Source organism: Strigops habroptila, chromosome 12 (assembly GCF_004027225.2).
Source record: "Strigops habroptila isolate Jane chromosome 12, bStrHab1.2.pri, whole genome shotgun sequence".
NCBI lineage: Eukaryota > Metazoa > Chordata > Aves > Psittaciformes > Psittacidae > Strigops > Strigops habroptila.
In genome coordinates, this window is record NC_044288.2 from 9,994,643 (window position 1) to 10,013,981 (window position 19,339).

Sequence of the window (19,339 nt, forward strand, 5' to 3'; positions counted from 1 at the left end):
GAGCGGCGGCGGGACGGGGCTGGGGCGCGGCTGCGCCTGCGCGGAGGCACAAAGCGGCGGGGCCGGGTGAGGGGCTCTGCCGGCCGCTGAGGTGCGGGTCCCGCTCCCGCTGAGGGGCTGCCGGCCTCGCCTTGTCCCAGCACCGCGCTGCCCCTCCGGTGTGGTGAGACCCAGCGGTCTCCTCAGCAGGGACCTGCCTGAGGGAGGGGGAGCGGCCCGGCCCGCAGCGCTGAGGCGGGAGCGAAGGGCTGTGGTGGTTCATGCCCCTCCTGCCCGGCGGAGCCGTGAGGGGAGCGGGGCGGGCGGTCCCTGGCCCTCAGAGGCCACGGCCGCTGAATGTCGGGTGTCCCGTGTGTTTGCAGTCGGGTCGCCGTGTTGGTGCTTCTCCCGGTGGTCCTGAGGACCATCACCTTGTCCCTCTGGGAGCAGGGAAGTGGAGGGCACTTGCTGGTGTTAGGGACTTAGAAATCTTTTCAGCTCAAGCATGAGCCTTAAATATTAACCGGTTTGCACCACCGTATAGTGCTTTGGTCGAAAAGACTGCATTGCGTTGCTTGTGTTTAGAACTATACTGAAAGAGTTCCTAGAAGATTTGGGTCTTTAGAGGGAGAAGGAATAAGTGAGGTGCAGTGTAAGCTTTCAGCAAACTAGAGAAAACTAGTGGTGAAACTCAGCTATATTGGTGTACTCAGACATTGCTTTCTACCTAGAAGTTGTTGGCGAGAGAGTAAAATAAGATGCAATAAGAAGGAATGAAAGAAACAAGCATCTGTGATCTGTAATGGATTAAGTATTGTATTGGCAATTGGCATCTTAAATTGCAGAGGTATTGGTTAGTGCAAGATTTCCCTTAAATAACTTCCAAAAGACATGAAACAATGATTAAAAAGCCTACATTCTTTCACTGAAACAGCTCAAAATTTGGACAGAATGTACCCTGTTGGAATTGCCCAACCCACAAGGACTTTTCCTGGTTGATAGGTGGTAATTGTCTCAGGGTTTGCCCACTACAGGCTCTAAATTGTTAAATTCTTTGCGTACTGTTGAAGCAAATCACCAATTACACAGTGAGCAAGGGGAAAAGAATGTTTGCTTTCGTAGGTCAGTCTCGGTTTCTTGGTGTCATTCTCTCTTAGTCGACATCAGTTTGTTCAGATGACCTAATTCAGGTGGTTTGTTTTAATTCCAGGATGCTTTTGCACTCTTTACATAGGTTTCCCTCTTCAGATGCTCTTAGTTTTGTACTAGAAGTAGTAGAAGGAAAAGTTGTTATTCATTGAAAAATGACAGGTTTCAGGAGTTGCACATCTTCCTTAATACACCCAAAGTAGTCTTGACCACATACATGCAAAGAACATGAAGCAATAACATAATCTCTTGTGTAACTTGCCAAACTAAAGTTTATTTTCTTAAATAGCTGTTGACTTTCTGGCATAGTCAGATGTTTGCAGACCGCATTTAGCTCTGCATTTTCCACACAGATAGTGAAGTTCCTGATGAAACTCGAGTAGATTACACCTTTGAACTACTCATGGTTACAGTCAATTATGCTGCTCTCTGTGAAAAATTACTAATTACTCTTAATTTTTACTTATTTTCCACAACTCTCAGAAAAGTCTGGACCTACAACTTCACTACTCTGTTGCCTGCACCCATCTGTGTTTCTGGAAGAGGAAATATGGAGTGGGAGAGGAAAAATAAAACCTTCTGAGCATCAGGGGACTATTAACCTGGTTTATTCGCTTGTGAAACTACAACCAGAGTCCTGTGATGTGTTATCTGATGGTGTGGGGAAAGCACAGCTACTGTGGATTAGCCAGGGCTCCTTATGGATGGCAGGAGTAATCACTGCTGTCTTAAGAGCACTTGTGATGGTTCCCGAACCCACCACTGGCTCACAGGAGCAGTGAGAAAAGCTCTTAAGAAAGGAGCCTTTTTTGCTTGAAAAGACTCAGTTACGGCTCTTCACTGGCAGGACAAGCAGCGCTTTGGAGGGGGTGGGTGATTCCGTGCTCCCTGCTTGCAGCTGAAGCCGTGCCATTGTCTAGGGGAGAATTCAGGATTCAGTTGTTTGGATGCTGACAGAGAAGGGAGAAGCTTTGGGTTCCGTCTCCATGGCAAGCATTCGCTCTGTATTTTATCCTCATGTTGTTTTGAATAGTCTCTATGTGGATCAGAAATCACATCTCGGTTCCTCCCTCCTACTTGAGAGCCATAATCAATAGTTTAGAGAACCACGGCTGCTTTCCTCTTCTTTCTCAGATAGTTATCTGAGCCTTCAAAGGAGAACAAAATAGTGACGGAATACCCATTGTGTTGCGTAAGTTGGGGGTTTGTCAGTACTTCAGATACACGAGAAGATTGCACTGTGAACTGTGAGATGGCAGTGATACTACTTCACATTTAGTGTGTGAAATACCCCAGGTTTGTGTGTGTGGTTTGTAACTAAGGAGATGGGCTGGGTGCGGTGATGAGTCAGGGGCAGCCCGTGCTGTTCCATGCAATCCCAGCCCTTGAGTCAGTGACAAGTGTGTTGGCATTCCTTAACAAGGTGAACAATTCCAGCTCACCGCCCCGAAGTGTACACACACAGCGCTGGAAGGTTGTTCAGCTGCTTTGCAAAGCCACCCGGAGTGCCAGCTAATTGTGTAACGGTCTGAAACGAATCCCAAGCTCATTGATGAGTGTGTCAGCAATTGCAATAACCTTATCAGTTACTGTAGTAACAGCAGCGTTTCCATTGCAGTGTAAGAGACAGTCAGTGTTGGAACTCCAGATTCCTATTGCTGGGCATCGTGCAGCGATGTGAATGTAGTGGTGGTTACACACTGGGGAGTAAGGAACACGTAAACTGGTTTTCTCATGCTTATCTCCCTGAATGTTTTACTGGTTCTCAATTACCTGTCAACACATGTCTGCAATGTCTGTTGCTGTGGTGGTTTTAAGAGCAAAGGCAGATTTAAAAGGCTATACAATATTGTAATGATGAGTTGCCACCTTTTTATGTAGGGCTGGCTTCTTTGATGAGTAGATTTTTTGGTAAGCAAAAGAGTGTAGACCCTGATATTTCAGGGGAAAAGGGACTATTCCTGATCAGACGAGGTCAGAAGCATACAACATGTAACCTCTCACGTATTCGGATACTGAGACAAAATAGTGTACATTTTATGTCTTAATAGTCCCATTAAGTCTGATAAATCCTGTGATCTGTAGTAGAAGAACTGCAAAAGATGGGAGCTAGAAGCTGTTTACATCAGATATTAGTGTTGTATCAGCATGAGCAAATAGTTCTGTATCTTTGACTCATTCCAGAGTCCAGAGCGCGTGACAAAGCCAGTGACATCAGTAACACCACTATCAGCTGAAGCCTCCTTGCTTCAATACTCGAATTAACTGGCTTCTTTAAAGGGTGGAATCTCGTTATTAATCATCTTCTTTACCACAAAACATGTTACTTGAGATTTGCTAGTTCATAGTTCACTCTGGTGCTGTAGAGAAAGCAGAAGTGTGCAGTCTTGCTGAAAGAAATAGTTACAAACTGTGAAAATCACATTTTCAAGTCACTATGGATACAGATATTTCCTAGTCAAGACCCTTTAAAAAGCTGGGGAAAGGGGGCTCATTCACAAATAGGAGGTTTTTAACATTTTGCAACTATTTGTGTCCTACTCTCTCCCCATGAGTGTGGCACTAAATGCTGCTTTCAGCTTGTGCATCCAGCCTGGCACTGGCTCCTGGTCACTGGTGAAGTGGGTGCATCGCTGAGCACCTGAATGTGTTCCTCCTTGGTCTGGAAGCGCTGTGTTATCATCTCACAGGTTTGATCTTTAGAGCACTTGACGCATCCTCCCACTGCCAGCACCAGTGCTATCACTGTCATGGCCAAATGGACTAAAAGTGATTTCAGCCCCTTTGAGGCAAGATATACTGAAGTTAATCAACTTTCCAAACATGACAGAAGCATTTAGAGAGGAGAGAATAGAGACCCCAGTTCAATAGATACCTGGGCAGGTGCTTAAATTCTTTCCTTTTAAACAGACGATGTAAAGACCTGTGAAATGCCCTGCCAAGCTTGCACTAGGAGGCTTGAGGCTTGCTGCTTGCTGGGGTGGTGCTCTGATCACCTCCTGTTACAAGTGCTTTCTTTAGAAAAGCTCTCCTGTTGTTCAGACCTTTCCATAAGCTACATTGAAGCACACAAATTATTAATACATACAAGCAGTTGTCATGGAGATAGTATTATCCAAAGTGGGGTTTCTTAATAAGTGGCACAAAGTTGGCACATCCCACATGCCTTGTACAGAGAGTTCCTACAGAATGGTTCCTGCGTTAGACATGGGATAGATCCGTATCTTTGCCTTTCGTGCCAGCGTGCTCTGGAGAAACCACTGTTGCTGGCTTTCAGAGGGTTGGCTTTAGGAATCTGGAAAATGTAGGACTTGTACGAGGTGTTGGGTTTATTTCAAGTCATAACATCTTCGCAAGGGGCCGTACAGCTCGCTTCTGTGAACCCTCAAACACAACGTGACAGCTGAATTAGGGCTGAAACCACTGTGGGATATATTTTCTCTCCTCATGTTGGTGCAGAGACTTAGAGCAAAACGCAGTAACTAACCCAGAAGGAGGCAGCTGGCTGATGTAGCTGGGGAGGCTGCAGGGCTGCAATGACGGTGGTTTTCCCTGGAACAAGACTGCAATCCTAGTAAATGCCTATAAATCCAAGAGGACCAGGTGCTGTACCTGCAGACTTAAGGGTATTAAACCAGAGCTCTCTGAGATGTTTTGCCCATGCTTCTCGTAACACTTCTGCTCTTTAACTGTGCCCTTGCAAAGTAGCACACAGCACAGTTCAGCTGATAAGTAGGTCTCTTACCTTTATTCTGTGCTTCCTTCTCTTGTCCTGGAGATCCTGTTACACTTCAGCCAGGCAGCACCTAACTGATGATGCAGCCATTCCGTAGCCTATTTATTTGAGTGAATGGATGACATTCTCTGCACGTTATAGTTACTGCTTTCTTTTTTTTCTTCCCCAGATACTCTTCAGTTAATGCTACATCACAGTTACTGTCATAATGACCTTCATCTGGGCCAAGCAGCTAGAGAATTCAGTTACAGAAAGACTGCAAAAAGGATTGCAGCAAGAAAATGTGAGGTATTCCTTCCTCCCTGTGCTGCCAGGTAAATGTTCGTTTCCTCATAGCACTGCCAGGATCTTGTAGAGAAGGAAGCATGAACCCACTTGGGCTGTACCTGTGACTTCTGGAAGCATGTTAATGTCGTACCCCTGTTGGTTTGGAGATGTCAGATGTCTTGCATGACAAACAGGTCCACACAACCTGCTAAAGATGGCTTGGCTAAACCACCACCCAGCTCAGCACCAGCTCTTGAGCTGGATTCCAAGCAGTGCTGTGTCCTGGCTGCTGCTTAAATGCTTCCTCCAAATAGAGAGACCAGGGAGGGAAGTTTTCTTTTGAAATCTATTTGTGTATGTGCTAAAGGACAAAGGAGATCCATGATCTATTAGCTGCACAGGCACACTTATTCTTAGATCATGATTTCGCTTCACTGTGGTTAACAAGTGTATTATTAGTAATAGCTGGTTACAAATAATAACCTGGCCTTATTTTTAACCTAATACTGCATTGGATTTCATTGCAATAGGTGGATTCACTTCTGTGCTTTGCACTTTGAATATTATCGTTCAGAATTTCATTGCCTTCCATCTTCAGCATTAAAAATAGGTGGCAAGTTAGGTAATTATTATCGTTCCAAATCTTGTGTGCAGCCTTACATAACAGTGTTCTCACCAAAAGCCTGATTTTTAAGGGTGGAGTGGAAGAACATGCTGCAGCAACCTGAAATTATTTGCTCTACTCTAGCAGGGTTATACAGAGCCCAGATAGAACTGTTCCTTCTGAGGAAACACTGAGAGCCAGTCTAATATTAATGAAAGTAATAATGTGTGGAATGCCTCAGCTTTGGCAGTATCTTGTCAGCACACCTCAGTCCCAAGTAGAGGCCTCCTTGGCAATCCTCTATTGCCCAAGCAGAAACTACCAGGCATGCCAACTCAGTGACAGTCCAGATACTTGTGAGTTTAGTAACAGTAAATACATAAACATGCAAAGTGAAATAACAATGGCAAATTACTTGGAAAGAGAATATCCCCAGCAGGATGGAGATACCCTTGACAAACCTGAGCTTCCTCATTAGTAACACTGTGTTCATAGGCAAATGCTGTCTGTTTTTACTAGCTAAGACTATTTACCCTTCCAACCCTGAGCTGGATTCCTCATCATATCCATCCTACTCATGTCACTTGGGAAGGATGAAAAACAGTTGGGAAGAGGTAGTGATCAATCCTGAGAATACAGGTCCCTGCTTTTAGCTGTAACAGACTCTCAGCTCTCCTGGTGATCACAGCAACAACAAACCCTGATCTCTTCTATCTGCACAATACATTTTATTGTTTCAGCTCCTATTTCATTGCGTGCTGTGACCTCCTTCCTTGATTGATGCATCAAAGCTGCATCATTCTTCCTGATTGCCATTCTTCTCTTCCATCCCTTTTCCTGTGCATAACTTCCTTTCTTCCCCCCTTTCAGCCTCACTGAATCAGATTTAGCCAAATGATCCACAACTGCTCAAAAGCTCTGGCAATGTCATTCTAAACTAGAGGCTTTTCTCCCTGAGGTTGTGCTAAGATAAATAAAACTCTTGGCATTCCAGCTGGAGCTGGCATCTTACTGTCAGGGTCTGACTTCCTTTTTGATGTGTGCAGCAGCAGTGATAGGTGCTGAGTGTGTTCCCTGGCAAAGCAACACTCTCCTCATGTTAGGCCTAGAATGTGCACAGCCACTGCATCCTGCAGATGTCTGTCCTACAGATGCTGACCCCCAGCTGTTGGAGGCCCAAAGCAACAAAACCCCAAAGCTTGCAGGCTTAAAGCTGGGCTCGTGCTGTGAATGCTGAATTGAGCTGGGCTACCTGAATCACTAACTGCATTTCACTCACAGGCAGTAACTGCATCTAAAAGTGTCAGTCTCTGCATGTTCCAAGACAGGAGCTAGTGCTAACCTTGCTGCTGTGGTACACAGATTTACTCTCAGGAGTATGTATCTAGCACAAGCATGATGTTAATTTGTACACTTCACCAGTAGTGGTTTTCCTCTTCAGATTACAAACTGAAAAGATCAATGAAATGATGGCTCTTGTTTTTGTGAGATGAATGGGAACTCCATAATTAATGATATCAGGTGTATTAGCAGAGAGAAGAACTGGTTTCAGAAGACTCTCATTAACTTGAGCAATTGGAATTGTTCAACTCCATAATGGATGTGTATTTGTTACAGCACTGCATGAGCGGAGAGGCGATGCAGGGCCCATTACAACAGCAGTGCACCTCACCTGCACAGAACGAGAGGCAGAAGCTTGCTGGCTTCACGAGGGAGGCTCTCCAGCATGGAATCACTGGCCCGATGCTCTGGGACACTGCACAGCGAGTTTCATTCTGGTTCATGTTTTACTAGCAAAAATAACATACAAAACCCTGGCTGACTCCCTCAGAAGAGTGTTTATTTTGGAAGCGGCACCTTCCGGGCACCGAAGCACTGACACAAGTTGGCCTCAACAGAGTAAGTGTTAAACAGCCTGTTCTTGTGTTGTAGCTGTTCCCTGGTGAAGTCCCTCCATGTACCTTTTCATAAATTGCCCTCTCTGTCCTGACTGTAGTTACACTTCCCTTAAAAGGCATCTATTACAGCAGGAAATTACAGCTATTCATGCTTGTAGTAGTCCAAAAAGCTTTGCTGGTATAGCTGCTGCTGCTCTGTTTTTTGACAGTGTCCAAGCGGAGGCAAATGTACCAAAATCTGTGAAGACTTAATCATGTGGAGATAATATACCAAGTGAAAGAACTTCCACCATAAAGGTGTGTACATTACAATAGCCTTGAGATAGGGCTGACTTCTTCCAAAACAAGTTCTTCTGGTTTTATGTGACTATTTAATACACTTCTGTGTTCAAGAAAATAACTCTTACTCTGTACTAGGAAACCAGTATAGCAGGAGGCACCATGGGCTGGGGAAGAGATCGGGAGACAGGAGATGTCTCTTGTATCTGTTTAAAGATCTTCAGGGCCATTTCAACTCCCACTTCCCCTTCTGTGGAGTGTCACAGCTACTATTCATTTTGCTAGTTCTAGGAGCAGGTATTTTCTTAGACTGAAATACGCTTTCTTCAAAGTCTAAGCGATCTTTAACAGAAAAGTCAGAACAATTAGGTAAAGAAACTCATTATTTTCTTATGCCTGTGAATGAAAGAGCTTCTGGGCAGTGTCACTGAATGCAAATACTTGCATTTTGTTCATCTGGTTTAAATGTAAATGCTTTCTACAGATCATCCAGGAGAAAATACATATATATATTCATTTTAGAGAGACAATCCTCTCTAAAAACTACTGACAGAGGGTATCTATAATGTGGCTTTTCACTTACTGCATTTCTGTACTCTCTTCTGCTCAGGAAATAACCTGTTCAGTGGTTGCAGGCACAAGGGCAGTTTCACTTATCCTGAAGCTGTGCCTACGATGGAGTCAGGACCGCAGCACCGGACAATCAGATTTCGAGGTGAGGGAGTCACAAGTCATTTATCCACTTGAAACTACCAAAATGTCTTTGTCAAGCAGGGGTGCTTCCAGCAGGCTAGAGCTGCCTGTCAAGTGAAGCCATGTATGCTGGCAGCTGAGTACAATAGATACCTGTGCAGCCAGATCACTCCTCGCCCTCTTTTTTTTATGATGGGATTGTGAACTGTGCTTCTTGGGGTTTGTAATTAAAGGGTGAGCCGATGGTGAGAACTTGAAGAGCTGCATCCATTAAATTAACGTCGAGAGTGTCTCCACGTTATAATTTAATATAATGGGATTTTCCTTCAGTGAAGTAAAACTACACAGTGTAGTACTTGGGAATGTTTACTATAGGAGAAGCTTCACTGGTAAAAGATTTCACTGACTCATGCTGTGACTCGCTGCCAAAAGGGTGTTTCTTCATGCCAGTATATTTCACATGCCACCCTACAGTGAACCTTTTTCCAACTACACACCTGCAGATTTATGTAACACCGAAGGGGGACAATGGAATCTGACTGCATGTGTTATAAGAGAGCAGATATTAACAAGCAGGAGCTGGCTGGGCTGGTATTGAGAATGGTGTAACACGAGGGGTTGGGCTTGACGTGATTTCAGAGGTGGATTTAAGGCAGACAATCCAGACCAAACATTGACACTGGTAAAAACTCAGTGTTTTGCCAGTTCCAGGAATTAAGATGCTACTTGTTGGGTGACAATTCTGTAAGTTGAGAGAACAAACTTTCTTATTGCTCTTGAGACAAGGGTTTTAATGACACTGGTTAAGACAGAAAAAGAAAACCCAACAGCAGTGGCATGACTTTTATAGGCAGAGGTGGACACTGGTAGGTTTTCCTACATCTCAGAAAATATTTATACTTAACAGTAAATATGTGAGTGAAACTTGCCTGAGCTACATTTTGGGAATCCTGTGTTTTATTCCTGGAATGGTTTTGATCTGTGGAAAGCTACAGCAAATGCTTTGTGCTGGTGATTCTTTACCCCAGCAAGCTCCAGCTGTAGATACATAATACTGGTCTCCCACGCAGCTCCACCATGGCTGCAATCATACATTGTCTCCTGCATACAAAGGCTATTCCTCTAATAATCAGACACTGGGATAGGGATGAAATCATTATGGAAAATAGTACTAGAAGGAACACAAAGGCTCACAGTGGGCCCAAATGTCTCTGCTGCAACCCTTCCTCCATCTAAAATACACCACAGATTAACCTGCCTCAATGGCTGCTGAGTGAGAAAGCTGAAGGGACGAGCACACACACCACAGAAAGTTTAAACTGCTCTTCCCTGCAGTGTAATCTGTGAAATCACTCCTACCCTGTGTGGGAATAATTGGGAGGTCACAGAGGATTATGTGGGCATTTATGTTTCATTCTGGCTTAAGTGTGTTCAACTCCAGTGATAGCAACAAAATTGTTTCCATCTGCAGTAATGCTGCACTTGCTTCTAGGCCTGAATGCAGGAATAACAAGTTTATTAACTGCACATTTATCTCGCACCGAGAGCTCAGGTTTTCACATTTCAGCATTCAGCTACTGAAACATCATGTCAGATGTGCTGAAGCTCCTGTGGAAATGAAGAATAGGATGGGTAATAGTGTCAGAGCAGAACAAAGCAGAACGTTGCTTCGATGGCAGCGGGTTTTGCAAGGGAACCTGACACATGGTGCTTAAGTCTTCACCCACCGCTGCGTGAGATGAGACCTATCACTCCCTTGTCCCCATTTCCCATTTTCTTCCCTCTACTTCTTGTATAATCTCTTGGAGGAGGAATGGCTCCTCTGGCTGTTTCCCACTTCTCTGCTTTAACTGTTAGCTTATCCTTCCTCCCCTTCAAAAGGTGGGGACTTCTGGTTTGGAGAAACATCCACACAGCTGAAGTAAAGCCCCCAGTGCTGCCGAGCAGTTTCTCCTTTGGCATCATACGCTCTGCAGACTGCAGCAGAGCCCATCCTAGGAGATAATTAGCAGCTGTATTCAAGTGACTCAGGGGAAGATTCGAGCTCTGCATTTTGAGAGGCTGTTTGTGTATCTGATGTAATTTTGTCTCATCACAGTCTGCCTGAGCTTTCTATGCAACACAACAAAGGGAGGAATTAACCAATGAGTCCAAAATACTTACACTGGGAAAATAACTATTTTGTTTCAACAGCTGGTGAGACTTTTCCTCCATTGCATCTGAAGAATGGTGTTGAGCAGAGGTTTAAGAAGTCCAAGTCCAGCTCTTACTATCAGCAACGCCCCACAGCCAACAAGAAAGGACACGTGTCTAAAGCACTTCAGAATAATGCTTGATGTAAGTAAGGTGCTTTTGTCTAACACAGTCTCTGAAAGTCACTCTTTTCACTTGGAAAACACACTTCTGCAGTTGAGCAACTGTGCCATGTTTCTTAAACACTTACCCACATGTGCAATAAAATACTCAACAAGTTTAATATTAATCCCTCGGCAGAAAATAATTAAAATCAAATAGAAACTGATGGCACAGAGCACATCTTGGAGCTGCTCACTGGCCTGGCTGTGCCAGAGCCTCTTGCACAGCCTGTGGCATCTGGACATTTCTGCATTGGGAAATTACTTCTTTTTTACGCATGGAAGCACCTTTTTTCCCAGTTTTCCTCCAGCAGGAACGTTCCTGCTTGTGTCAGGATTTCCTCTTCCCATGCTGTTGTATTTGCTACCTCTGCAGCGAGGTTGGAGGCATACAGCATATAGACAAATAATTCCTAATTTTCCAGGGACAAAGCATGGAGCAGCAGAGATTAGTTGATTTTCTGACCACCCTTCTAAATCCTGATAATTGTTTGTATCTGAACACTCGTTTATGGGAAAAGCAGCATATTGAAATACCAGCTCCAGAACAGCATTTTCCATCAGGAGCTCTCAGTGGGCTTTTGCAAAGTCACTGTCACCTTGCAGATGAGGAGTCTGACGTGTTCAGCAGTGACATGATTTGCCCCAGCCCATGTTAGCCAGCAGCACAGCGAGGCAGGAACATGATCTAGAGAGCTGGAGGCTTGTGGCAAATCCAGTTGGCCATTTCAAATGGAAAATATTTTATTATGTATTCCTGGAGGATTTGCTCTGCCTCCCTTTCATACCTTTTGGGGTGGGTTTTGAGCCTCATAGGTACTGTTTATCTTTGTGGGATCTTCAAAGTGTGCTCCTCCATCTCCTGAGCTGGGATGCAGTGAGCGCAAGCTGCATTTCTGGGCTCTAACCCTGAGCCCATCTGAGCTTTTCCTGGATTTGGTGACTTTAAGCCCCCATTTCCCTACTTACCCTGAGCCCTCAAAATACATTTTTAGATAGGATTATATGGGAAAAAGCATTAGGAGAGGAAGGGACTTTAAAAATAGCCTAGCAGCTAAATCTCAATGTAATCTCTTCCAATTGTCCCAGCGTTTGAGCACAGGGGCTGCTGTCAGTAAAGAGGAGCCCTGTGTAGGATGCACACTTTACAAACGCTAGTTGAACTGAAAAGTGTTGGTTACACCTGGGTGATGTCACGAAAGGTTTATCTCTAGTAAATCTGCTTTCTTCAGAGGGCCAGTGGGGCTTTTCACACCCACACCTGATAACCCATTGGGCAGCTGTGACAGTAGCTGTCAGTCAGTGCTGCACTAATCCTGCCACAGCAGGGGCACAGCTCCTGCCTTACCAGCCTGGCAGCAAGTCACCAGCCAGAGCAGGAGCAGGAAGGCTGCACTGTGCTGAGGCTTCAGGGCAATAACCAATGCAAGACTAAATAGGAAGAAATTAAGTTGTGCCCAAACTGTCCAATTTGATGGTGACTTTCTGTTGCCACCAGGTGTTATCCAAACCACTATTCATACTTTAGATATTCAAATTGCTGGATTTAAGTAGTTACCATGCTATAAAGCCACAGAATACAAGAAACATTTTAAACTTCAACATAACAATAGTGCTCTTTATTTTCTCACATTGATTTTGTTAACATTCCAGGCTTTTCATAGCTTTCTGCCGTGTCCTGCTGTCTCACTTAGGGTGTCTGTATTTTTTATCTAGCAATGTCAGTGACCACCTGGAAAATGCAACAGAGGAAAGCTAATGGAAAATTGTAAATATGGGACAATAAATAGGAAGAGTTATTGCAACAATAAGTGGAATTTGCTTCCTAATTCCTGTGATAAACAAAGACTTTTAGACCTCACCACTCATGAACTCTTCCAGTTCCCTTATTGGCTTTGCTGCTCAGCAAGATTCTTCAGCTCCTTTCCAGACACCTTGCAATCCCACATAGTGCAATGATCAAGCAGAAACTGCTTCTCTCCCAAAATACAGGCTGGACAAGAGAGCCCCAGCCAGGATTTCCCAGTAGCCCCAATAACACAGCTTTCACATAACCCAAACTCCCAGCAGGTCCAGTTAGATGTGTGGAGCAGCAGTTCAAGTCGCTTCCACTCGGTATTTGTCTAATTCTGGCTCTTTTACTGCCTCTGCAGGTGATTTATCCTCAGTTCACCCCCGGTGAACACCAACAGTCAAGGTACTGCCGGCTCTCTTCAGTCACCCTGTAGTAACTCACCACTAATGAGCGCCTGGTCATCGTGCTGCAGAGCATCAGCAGTCGGGGCTGGTAACAGGAAACAGCAAAGGTAACCATAAAATACTTGTTAATTCCCTGTCAGGTTTTTGATTGGAATTTCTGTTCTCTAATAGATCTTCCACCCAGAAAGGCACGTTTGCATCTTTTCCTTAATCATACATGATTATGCAGATTCCTTATATGTTATTTATTCCTGTAGCATGGCATTAATTCACAATACATTCAGTGAATTTAGACATGGATATTGGAGAAATGCAGTTTAAACATGACTACAGTATCACAGCTCTGCAATTACTACCCCCTTTTTTCTTTAGATACTGAACAGGCCAAAATCAGTGTAGGGGGTTCAGTTTGTAAAGCCAAGCTTGTGGTTTCATGTCCTGGGTGAAGCAGCCTCTCTTTTCCCTGTGCCCCTCTCACTCTCCCCATCCCAGGCTACTGTCTCGTTGGTGCCACTGCATCTTCCTGAGGCTGCTGAGCAGGAAAATGAGCCAAGTTCAAAATAACCATCTTTGGGTTATTTTAGTTGAGATCCAGTCCTTGCCCGGGTTCACTGCACAACCCCACATGCAATTACGCCAGCACAGCTCAGGGAAAGATGTGGGACTAGAAACAAACAACATGACTTTGGGCTGCACAGGGCAGAGCTGCTGCCAAAAGAAACGTTAGTGGAGCTGTACCAAATATTTGTTTGGAAACAGTTTTAAAGTGAAGTTTCAGAACACTTGTAGATGAAACGGGGTTAGTTGTTGGGATAAAAGGCTGCAGCCAAAGTTAAGTCTGGCTTCTAATTATACAGGATAAACAGATACAAAATTAGCCTCTGTGAAGTCCAAATAGGTAATTTCGCAGTGAAGAGTTAAATACTGGATATTTAACAATAAAAAGTATTAAATGGTTTTAAATCCTCATGCCTGTCACGCTGATCACCAAGCTACAGCCTATAACTGCTGTTCAGGAGTAAAGGGGTTTCCTGGGCAATGGTGACCACGAACTCCAGCACCTCTTCACCCCGCTGGAAACACACCAAAAATGGCTTTTGCCTAAAATGTCCCTTCTCACTTCTTCACATTATTCTCATTGATGATGCTGGGGATGGAAAACTTGGGAAGCAGAGGTTGTTGAGAGCCGTACCCTGTAGAAACCTGTTGTTTAATGTTCAGCACACAGGAATAATGGCTTTTGTTCAAACCATACGTAATGTTTTTCATCTGGCAACTGTTTTCTCTCTAAATGATAAAACATTAAAACCTGAACTAAAAATAATCCTGTTTTCTGTTCCAGTTCAGGAAATTTCTATGAGCCAAGTTTTGTTGTTGTTTTTTACTGACTGTTATTCCAAGTATTCAACTCAGCAGCTGCTGACTCCACAATCATAGGGCTGGTTTCATACAACCTTCATTTATTGTCTTTTGGTTTTGGAAACTCTGACAAAACATCAGCTGGAACACTCAGCCCAGCCTTTTCTTGTCATACCTGGAATAAACCAGCGGATGATCTTCTGCAAGAGAAGATCATTCCCTAGTAAAGCACAGACCCCAGAGGATGTCCCATATTCCCTAGCTGGAAGATCCTTTAGCAAGCTAGTGAGGTTTTGATGCTAAAACCACCTGTAAAATACAAACACCATTAGACGGGAAAAGTAGGAAAGTATCAACGTGAGAAGTCTCCAAGGCTGGATCCTGCAGCTTTTTCCCTCCTGTGCTTACTCCAGCTGCAGGCACGCAGTCCCCAGTTCAGCGGTGTGTTTAAGCCCCCAGCCCAGGCACCTGCTGCAAAAGCAGGTACATGTGTGCTTGAATCCAACGTGCTGTAGGTTAAAAATCTCCTAGCCTTGATCTGCTTAATGTTGGAAGTGCTTCTCCCTCAAAATCAACATTCACTTTTCCATTGCAGTGATGCTGATTAGATACAAGTCCATGAGCTCATCCAGCATGAGTGTGTTGTAATAGCAATTTCATGCAGCAATAAATACTCGAAGAAAAGCAGTTGTAACCTTCCCGAATCCTGGACCATTCTCACAGGCACTAAAACCAGCCCTTTCCATCTTTCAGCAGTTCTACATCTTTGTTATTCCCTATGTGCTTTGAAGGAGAGTTTAATGTTGTTTCTTGTAAGAATTTGGCTTTCAGCTCTGGTGAGAATCTGACAGCAGAAAGTGAAATGATCTTTTAAGTTATAGGAAAGAATATTTTCTCTTAAAATTATCTGCCAGCATCTAAAGTAAATCCGTTATTTAGCAACTCAGCCAAGTATTTTCTGAGTAGTTCCAAGGGTAATGCCAGTTGTATCCATTACAAATGGAGCTTGTCAGCAAAGATCACAAAGATAGTTTCAAGTCCTTTGCAGCGGCAAATACCGACACGATATCTGTATACAACACACATAGATACAGCACTCGTGTTCCAGCTGCTCTGGCATTTCCAGCGTGAAGGCAAACCCGGAGCCTGTGCAATAATCCTTGTTGGGAGCCGGTGCAGTGCTGAGATCTCTGCGGAGCGACGGGAGAAATCCCGATTTCGGAAGGCTCCACAGCCTCACCTGCTGGCTGCTGCGCTCCCACAGCGGCGAGGGCGCGGAGAGAAATCCCTTCAGAACAGCGCTTAATGCTGCAGCGCACCGTGGTGCCCTCTCGGTGTCATGAAGAAAGACGGTAAACGTTCTTTAGAGGTGTTATACAAAGTGCTGTGGGGAGGTTCTTGTAGAAATGTGCCCAAGCTGAGTGTGCAGCAAGTGAAAACGAGACATTGCCTTTCCTCAGCTGCCATACATCACCCGCTGGCCGCTCTACATCCATGAGGAGGTGATTGCTTTTACCTGCTCTTTGCGCTGGGGAGTTTGCTTTACTCAGCCTCTGTCTGAAGTTTTTTCTTCACTGTTTACTGGGTGGTTTCTCCTCGCTCTGGAAAGAGCCAGATCTGGTGCTTTTCCATGATAAATGTGTGCCTCTAGAGGAGCAGGTTCAGCACAGTGAAGACTCGGCCAGTGGCTCTGAATCCACTCTTGTGTAGAAGAACATAGAATTAATGTTTTGTGAGAGCTCTTACAGAGCTGGAGGGATATACAGGCTTTTGGGGACCTTTTGGGACATATCCAGGCTCCTCTGAATAGCTCCACTTTCCTGCACACACACACGAGTTGAGGACAGTTTGCAGTCTACAGGAGTGACTCGTTTACCAGTGTGTTATGGATTTATATCTGTTCATATCATCAGATTATTCATAAAGTCCCATCATTAGGTTATTAAGAAGCTTTTCACCTGGTGGTGTTCGGTGCCTGTTCTCACATTATCTCATAGTTTTTTGTCATTGCACCTCCTTCAGTAACATCTGGGATGTCTGAGTCTTGTTCTGTTGCTCCGTAACCTAGTTCGTGAGTTTTGGCTCATCCTGCTGAATTGGTGCAGCGGTGGCTGGAAGGTGAGTTGTTATTTTAGCTCCCAGTTCTAGGGTAGGTAAGGGCCCCAGAGTCCTATCTAAATTATACTGGAGAAAATATTCCCTTTAGGAGCACTCCATTGGCTGAGGACTGTCCCAAAATACTCCTCTCATTTGTTAGGGGTTATGAATGGACTGTCAGGGTAGCTGTGGCAGCTATGTATCAACTCAGAGCTTTTTCACCTCCCTTGCTGCTCCCTTCTCTCTATAGCCAATAGTCCACCCCTATAGCTTTATTTCCAGTTTGCATTTATGTGAGCTGCCCTCCCTTTCTGTGGTTCATTCACACACAGAGCCTCAAGTGCTTACAGTTGTGCAGTTTTTGAGCATGGAATAGGAAAGAAGAGCCAGGTACCATAAGATCATCAACTTAGATCTGGCCAGCCAGGAGAATGTAGCATCTCTGACCACAGACTCTTCCTCCAACACATCTTCTCTGAGCCTGTCAGGAGACACAGCAGATCTGCAGCCCAAGGGGTGGGTGCAGGCTCCCTGCCTGCAGTGTTTCCAGAGCTGGTTTTACCACAGCCACATGCGTGTGTTCCTCTTCTGCCTACCTGAGGGATATGGCCCTGCTTTAACACTGCCTGTCTGTGGAGTTTGGTAAAATAAAGGGCTCAGGTGTGAAAGGCAGGATCCCCATGCAATAAACAGAGACATTCTCCCATAAGCAGGTTAGAAATGTGATTTTAGAGTTTAATTATTGCCTGGTTGGGGTGATGTGAAGCATTTCCTGAGAATTTCTGCTTCTCTTCAGTGGCTGTTCGGATGAAAACCAGGAGCTTCTAACCTACACAAGTCAGTCAGATGTCTGAGATATGGAGTAATACCCCTTTAAATGTATAGGAAGACACTGGCTTCTTGTGTCATGTCCTTGTTGTGAAAGAGCATCCTCTGTCCCTTCATTTCCACTTTGCTTCCAGCTACCACAGCTGGGTGATGGTGGCCACTTCGGCACCGGGTCCCTCTATAATGTCCCTTTATGCTGTTTCTCTGTGATTCATCTTTAGGGAAACCTAAAAGAAACTCAAATAAACACACTCAGACAAAATAAAATACATCCTCCTGGAAGCTCTTGACATGTTTGTGAGAGGATTTTGAAGGGTTACAAAGACTTTTGAGGAATCAGAGTAGCCAAGTGGATAAACTGCTTTCCCTTTCTTCTCTCATACATGTCAAAGGTCCACTTGGTTTCAAGTATTAAACTTAGTTGTCATAACTTAGCACCTGAAAATGTGTCTGTAAATGAGTCAACCCATCGTCAGCAATACCATTGACTCCAGAGAGTCAAATGCATTTCCCACTGCAAATATCAGAGATTTGGAAGGATGTAGCAGAACCAGAGAGGGAAGGAGCAAACCCTCTCCAATGCCGTAGTTTAGCTGCAGGAGGGAAGTTTGGCCCCTGGTCTTGCCTCTTCCCCGTCCCCCACGGATGAATGAGATCCTTCATTTCCCTGCAGCAACTGGGAATTCTCTCTTGCCAGGGAAAGAATGAGTCAGAAAAGCTGCTGGTGGTGACGGCTTCGCTGGCCTTTGCTCAACAGAGGCTGCATCACTTGTGTTGGAGTGTTTGTGGCGTTAATAGTTGTCACAAGTGCCTGGTATCACCACTACCATCCCGCGTTTGTAAAAGAGCTTTTTGCTTGCCGTTTATTTTAAGACTTACTGAACAAGCTCTCTTTGTGGAAGACATTTTAGGTATGCTCTTAAAAATGCAATAGAGCAAGCTAGTAAAACTGAAAATGCATCTCAATTAGATTATTCTTCCTCCATCTGCTCTCTCAGATCTTCTGCTGACAGGAAATTGCCTATTGGATTTTTGATTTTGCTTAATGGAAATGGCAAAACCTAAATCCATTCCCATTCCTCCTGACATCAGGAGAAAGGAGATTTGATGTCTGAACAGAACTCTTTTTTTTTTTTCAAAGCCATTAGTGTCTGCTGCTGCCTCTCAGTGAATGCAGTAATTGTAACATCAGTGAATTTGAATTAACTGAAATACTTACAGAACTGCAGCCTGGCACTGCCACTCCTGAACCTCCTTTCTGAAATCCCAGCTTCTTTAATTAGCAATTTCTGGTGGGCCTCATTCTTCACGTGTGGACATCCCTCTTAAACCCACCGACCTCCTCACATGAGGCAGGGCAACAGACTGCAGCTGAATGGGGTTTCTGAAGGTAATGGCATCTCCATGAGGGCCGTGAGCTGGGGAATCCTTTTCCTTGCATTTTTAGGATGCTGGACTTCAGGAATTAAAACTCTTCCACACAAAAGCGTGCTATTTTCAAAACTGAAATGAATCCAAGCCACTTCTGGATTCCTCCCTGTGCTTCCTCTCAGAGGAGGAGGATGGATAAAAGCAAGTCCTTCCCACTGACTCATTCTGCTCTATAAACTGTAGTTGAGGTTTGAGAATAAAGGCATTATCCTGGCTTGTTAAAAAGCTATTTACCTCCGTGCTTACAGTTCAGCACTGCCAGAATAACTACTGCAGTGTGCTGCTCTTGTGACCAGTAAGAATAATGGTAACAGATACCTCACAGCATGAATGAGAGGAATTATCACTCCTCTCTGCAATCCCAAACCTCCTCTGCAGAATTCTCTAATGGTAGGTGGAAATAAGAGAATTTTATAAAATACAGAATAAAATCTTCAGTGGGAATTAATCACATGCTTGAAAAAGC

The 19,339-nt window shown here is 44.4% G+C and overlaps 1 long non-coding RNA gene across 3 annotated transcripts; it reads left to right on the plus strand.

Annotated features, from left to right (window-relative positions):
• Positions 1-41: 41 nt before the first annotated feature.
• On the plus strand, positions 42-14,997 carry LOC115615910. 3 transcript variants are annotated; one of them, XR_003994166.1, is made up of 7 exons: positions 42-91; positions 5,034-5,178; positions 7,353-7,634; positions 7,843-7,930; positions 8,523-8,627; positions 10,799-10,942; positions 13,113-14,997. It is a non-coding gene; the product is annotated as an uncharacterized LOC115615910 (long non-coding RNA). The 3 variants fall into 3 exon arrangements; XR_003994164.1 differs by lacking the exon at positions 42-91 and having other exon boundaries at positions 3,987-5,178; XR_003994165.1 differs by lacking the exons at positions 42-91; positions 8,523-8,627 and having other exon boundaries at positions 3,987-5,178.
• The last annotated feature ends 4,342 nt before the right edge of the window (positions 14,998-19,339 follow it).